The sequence below is a fragment of the Cottoperca gobio genome, unplaced genomic scaffold (assembly GCF_900634415.1).
Source record: "Cottoperca gobio unplaced genomic scaffold, fCotGob3.1 fCotGob3_128arrow_ctg1, whole genome shotgun sequence".
Taxonomy (NCBI): domain Eukaryota; kingdom Metazoa; phylum Chordata; class Actinopteri; order Perciformes; family Bovichtidae; genus Cottoperca; species Cottoperca gobio.
The window spans coordinates 64,251-70,250 of NW_021166796.1; positions in this window are offsets into that span (position 1 = coordinate 64,251).

Consider the following 6,000-nt stretch of genomic DNA (forward strand, 5'->3'; position numbering starts at 1 on the left):
TCTGCTGTTTTCACTGAGCAGGAAAGTACTGTATCGTCTGCATACAGGTTTATACACACACACATATATACACATATATATACACATATATATATACACACATATATATATATATATATATATATATATATATATATATATATATATATATATATATATATGTGTATATATATATGTGTATATATATATACACATATATACACATATATATATATATATATATATATATATATATATATATATATATATATATATATGTGTATATTCAGTGATAAATGCATTGACACTGAGTGGATTATCTCTGTGTATTAAAGTAAAATGAATGGACCGGCTACATCAGGTCCATGAAGGGGAACTGTGTGAGAGGTCACTCAGTTCAAAGCATTTTCAATCTTCATGTCAACAAAATACTTAAATGTTTCTGTTTGTCTGCATCGGAAACATTTACTGCACGTTGTTTCATGTAGAACACGTTTGGCTATTTTTCAAGCTAGTTTTAAATGTGACTTTATCTCCGTCATTAGTGCATAACAACATGATGTGGCAGGTCAGAGGTCAGCAGGAGATGAAGAGAGATTTAACAGGCGACTGTAGACGTGTGACAACATTTATTCACTAAAGTTTGGATTATCTATTGTTCAGTATTCACTTTGTTCTTCTCTGTTGGAGCCATTTGTTTGTTGAAGTATTCAGATCGTTCACTTAAGTCAAAGTACAGAAGCATTATTGGATAATTGTACTTAAAGTATCAGCAGTAAAAGTAATAATAGTTTAATATCATAAAACTGATACTTTCAGAGATGTTATTGTACCATAAATACCTCATACCGCTACAACCCTGCAGCCACACATCAGACCGTGTGCGAGTGTTTGTTTGTCAGAACCTTCATCTGTCGCTGCCTTCAGCTGCTCCACACGTGTGCACCAACTCTTCACTTCCTTAAAGCTCATGAGATCAAATAATTGTTATATTGAACAGTCAGTTTAAAACTCAAAGAGATTCAGGGTGTCGACGCTGGAGTTGAAAAATGTCAACTCGGGTAAAGACGTGCACGATGCGTGCCGCTGTGCGTGAAAGCCTCTGACGGTGAGATTCTCCGGACGTCACAACGTTGTTGAATCATAAACGTAGTTCAAGTTATCGTAGCGTCTGTGGCTCCTGTCATCAATAACAAACATCTTAAATAATTTTAAAGTTACTCAGTGTGGAGAAACATATTTACGCCTCATTGAGATGATGTTAGCAACTGACCAACTAAACTCCATTCAGAAAACAAGCATTTTAAAACTTGACAGCATCAACTCAGACTTTTTACAAACCATCCTGATGAAGTTATTTCTGCTTCCTTTAATCCCTTTATTGTGATTAAATCTGTATATTTTGGTTCATACCGCTGAAGTAAACCTGATTCATTCAGCCGAGAAATGTAACGCAAATATGAAATGTGCTTCTCGTTAGTAGGAAAACAGCATGAAGACACTGGATCCTCCATTTCCCATAATGCACCTGGATAGTGTTTTTAGACCTTTGCAGTGTCCGAGCCGCCAGCTCATGACATCACTGTGACATCACGACGACATCATCAGTGTCAGTCTTTATACATAAAATATGTGCCGTTGTCCTTTAACAGCGAGCTCTAAAATCCTCCGTTTCTTACATGGAGCTCTGCAGCGAAGCAGCTGACTGTCACACTGCTGAGTCTCAACAACAAAGCTTCTTGTTACTGCCCCCCCCCACATGTCATGTGGTCTGAATGCTGTCTGTGTGTGGGAGTCAAAGGGGGGAGGATGGTCGAGAAAGTGTGTGTGTGTGTGTGTGTGTGTGTGTGTGTCAGCTGTCGTCACAGTTGGTCAGCCGACAGCTGGAGGCTCCGCAGATCCTCGACAGGCCGACACGTTCACTAAACTCCTCCGCTCAGTATTCAGATGCTTCTTCTGTGTTACTATTTATTTATTTTATACTTTTACTGCATTTCAGAAGAATATTGAACGTTTTGCTGCACACACACACACACACACACACACACACAGACACACACACACACACACACACACACACACACACACACACACACACACACACACACACACACACACACCTGTGGCCTATAAAGCCTGAAGTGTGCATTTCCAGCCAACAGCTGAAGGGTCGAAACCTCAAACACACACACACACACACTTACACACACACACACACACACACACACACACACACACACACACACACACATATTTTTAATATTATGTCCTGAACATGTTTGGGTGACTGATGATAAACACTTTTTAATATATATTTTTGAACTCTCTGATGATGATGATGATGATTATTATTATTACTATTTAAATTATTTATTTGGATTTAAAAAATGCTTTTTCTTTTCCTCCAAACGTTCGAAAGATATCTTTATAACAGAAGCTGAGGATCTCATATCATGAGCTGTAAATACAAATACAACAAAATAATATGTGGAATAAGATCTTTAAATACATAAATAACGATCTGCTGCACGAGTTGAACATCAGCGTCGAACTCTGCGGCGCAATCTGTGAAACTGCAGATTATTCAAACACAAACAAATCCAAGAACACGAAGAAGTCAAACTGCGGAAAGAAGTTTGTCTGCAGCAAGAAGTTTGTCTCTGCAGTAAGAGGTTTGTCTCTGTAGTAAGAAGTTTGTCTCTGTAGTAAGAAGTTTGTCTCTGTAGTAAGAAGTTTGTCTATGCAGTAAGAAGTTTGTCTCTGTAGTAAGAAGTTTGTCTGCAGTAAGAAGTTTGTCTGCAGCAAGACGTTTGTCTCTGCAGTAAGAAGTTTGTCTCTGTAGTAAGAAGTTTGTCTGCAGTAAGAAGTTTGTCTGCAGTAAGAAGTTTGTCTCTGCAGTAAGAAGTTTGTCTGCAGTAAGAAGTTTGTCTCTGTAGTAAGAAGCTTGTCTGCAGTAAGAAGTTTGTCTGCAGTAAGACGTTTGTCTGCAGTAAGAAGTTTGTCTGTAGTAAGAAATTTGTCTCTGCAGTAAGAAGTTTGTCTGCAGTAAGAATTTTGTCTCTGCAGTAAGAAGTTTGTCTCTACAGAAAGAAGTTTGTCTCTGCAGAAAGAAGTTTGTCTCTACAGTAAGAAGTTTGTCTCTGCAGTAAGAAGTTTGTCTCTGCAGTAAGAAGTTTGTCTGCAGTAAGAATTTTGTCTCTGCAGTAAGAAGTTTGTCTCTACAGTAAGAAGTTTGTCTCTGCAGTAAGAAGTTTGTCTCTACAGTAAGAAGTTTGTCTCTGCAGAAAGAAGTTTGTCTCTGCAGAAAGAAGTTTGTCTCTACAGTAAGAAGTTTGTCTCTGCAGTAAGAGGTTTGTCTCTGCAGTAAGAAGTTTGTCTGCAGTAAGAAGTTTGTCTGCAGAAAGAAGTTTGTCTCTGCAGAAAGAAGTTTGTCTCTGCAGAAAGAAGTTTGTCTCTACAGTAAGAAGTTTGTCTCTGCAGTAAGAAGTTTGTCTGCAGTAAGAAGTTTGTCTGCAGTAAGAAGTTTCTCTCTGTAGTAAGAAGTTTGTCTGCAGTAAGAAGTTTGTCTCTGTAGTAAGAAGTTTGTCTGCAGAAAGAAGTTTGTCTCTACAGTAAGAAGTTTGTCTGCAGTAAGAAGTTTGTCTGCAGTAAGAAGTTTGTCTGCAGTAAGAAGTTTGTCTCTGTAGTAAGAAGTTTGTCTGCAGTAAGAAGTTTGTCTCTGTAGTAAGAAGTTTGTCTGCAGAAAGAAGTTTGTCTCTACAGTAAGAAGTTTTTCTGCAGTAAGAAGTTTGTCTCTGCAGAAAGAAGTTTGTCTGCAGTAAGAAGTTTGTCTCTGTAGTAAGAAGCTTGTCTGCAGTAAGAAGTTTGTCTGCAGAAAGAAGTTTGTCTCTGCAGTAAGAAGTTTGTCTCTGCAGTAAGAAGTTTGTCTCTGCAGTAAGAAGTTTGTCTGCTGTAAGAAGTTTGTCTCTGTAGTAAGAAGTTTGTCTGCAGTAAGAAGTTTGTCTGCAGTAAGAAGTTTGTCTGCAGTAAGAAGTTTGTCTCTGCAGTAAGAAGTTTGTCTGCAGTAAGAAGTTTGTCTGCAGTAAGAAGTTTGTCTGCAGTAAGAAGTTTGTCTGCAGTAAGAAGTTTGTCTCTGCAGTAAGAAGTTTGTCTGCAGTAAGAAGTTTGTCTGCAGTAAGAAGTTTGTCTGCAGTAAGAAGTTTGTCTGTAGTAAGAAGTTTGTCTCTGCAGTAAGACGTTTGTCTGCAGTAAGAATGTTGTCTCTGCAGTAAGAAGTTTGTCTCTGTAGTAAGAAGTTTGTCTGCAGAAAGAAGTTTGTCTCTACAGGAAGAAGTTTGTCTCTACAGTAAGAAGTTTGTCTCTGCAGTAAGAAGTTTGTCTGCAGTAAGAAGTTTGTCTCTGCAGTAAGAAGTTTGTCTCTGTAGTAAGAAGCTTGTCTACAGTAAGAAGTTTGTCTCTACAGTAAGAAGTTTGTCTCTGTAGTAAGAAGCTTGTCTGCAGTAAGAAGTTTGTCTCTGTAGTAAGACGTTTGTCTGCAGTAAGAACTTTGTCTGCAGAAAGAACTTTGTCTCTACAGTAAGACGTTTGTCTGCAGTAAGAAGTTTGTCTGCAGAAAGAAGTTTGTCTGCAGTAAGAAGTTTGTCTGCAGAAAGAAGTTTGTCTGCAGTAAGAAGTTTGTCTCTGCAGTAAGAATTTTGTCTGTAGTAAGAAGTTTGTCTGCAGTAAGAAGTTTGTCTGCAGTAAGAAGTTTGTCTCTGTAGTAAGAAGTTTGTCTGCAGTAAGAAGTTTGTCTGCAGTAAGAAGTTTGTCTGCAGTAAGAAGTTTGTCTGCAGTAAGAAGTTTGTCTGCAGTAAGAAGTTTGTCTCTGTAGTAAGAAGTTTGTCTGCAGTAAGAAGTCTGTCTCTGTAGTAAGAGGTTTGTCTGCAGAAAGAAGTTTGTCTCTACAGTAAGAAGTTTGTCTCTGCAGTAAGAAGTTTGTCTGCAGAAAGAAGTTTGTCTCTACAGTAAGAAGTTTGTCTGCAGTAAGAAGTTTGTCTGCAGTAAGAAATTTGTCTGCAGTAAGAAGTTTGTCTCTGCAGTAAGAAGTTTGTCTCTACAGTAAGAAGATTGTCTGCAGTAAGAAGTTTGTCTGCAGTAAGAAATTTGTCTGCAGTAAGAAGTTTGTCTCTGCAGTAAGAAGTTTGTCTGCAGTAAGAAATTTGTCTGCAGTAAGAAGTTTGTCTCTGCAGTAAGAAGTTTGTCTGCAGTAAGAAATTTGTCTGCAGTAAGAAGTTTGTCTCTGCAGTAAGAAGTTTGTCTGCAGTAAGAAGTTTGTCTGCAGAAAGAAGTTTGTATCTGCAGAAAGAAGTTTGTCTGCAGTAAGAAGTTTGTCTCTGTAGTAAGAAGCTTGTCTGCAGTAAGAAGTTTGTCTGCAGTAAGAAGTTTGTCTGCAGTAAGAAGTTTGTCTGCAGAAAGAAGTTTGTATCTGCAGAAAGAAGTTTGTCTGCAGTAAGAAGTTTGTCTCTGTAGTAAGAAGCTTGTCTGCAGTAAGAAGTTTGTCTGCAGTAAGAAGTTTGTCTGCAGTAAGAAGTTTGTCTGCAGTAAGAAGTTTGTCTGCAGAAAGAAGTTTGTCTGCAGTAAGAAGTTTGTCTGCAGTAAGAAGTTTGTCTGCAGAAAGAAGTTTGTCTGCAGTAAGAAGTTTGTCTCTGCAGTAAGAATTTTGTCTGTAGTAAGAAGTTTGTCTCTGTAGTAAGAAGTTTGTCTGCAGTAAGAAGTTTGTCTCTGTAGTAAGAAGTTTGTCTGCAGTAAGAAGTTTGTCTCTGTAGTAAGAGGTTTGTCTGCAGAAAGAAGTTTGTCTCTACAGTAAGACGTTTGTCTGCAGTAAGAAGCTTGTCTACAGTAAGAACTTTGTCTGCAGAAAGAAGTTTGTCTCTACAGTAAGAAGTTTGTCTCTGTAGTAAGAAGTTTGTCTCTACAGTAAGAAGTTTGTCTGCAGTAAGAAGTTTGTCTGCAGTAAGAAATTTGTCTGCAGTAAGAAGTTTG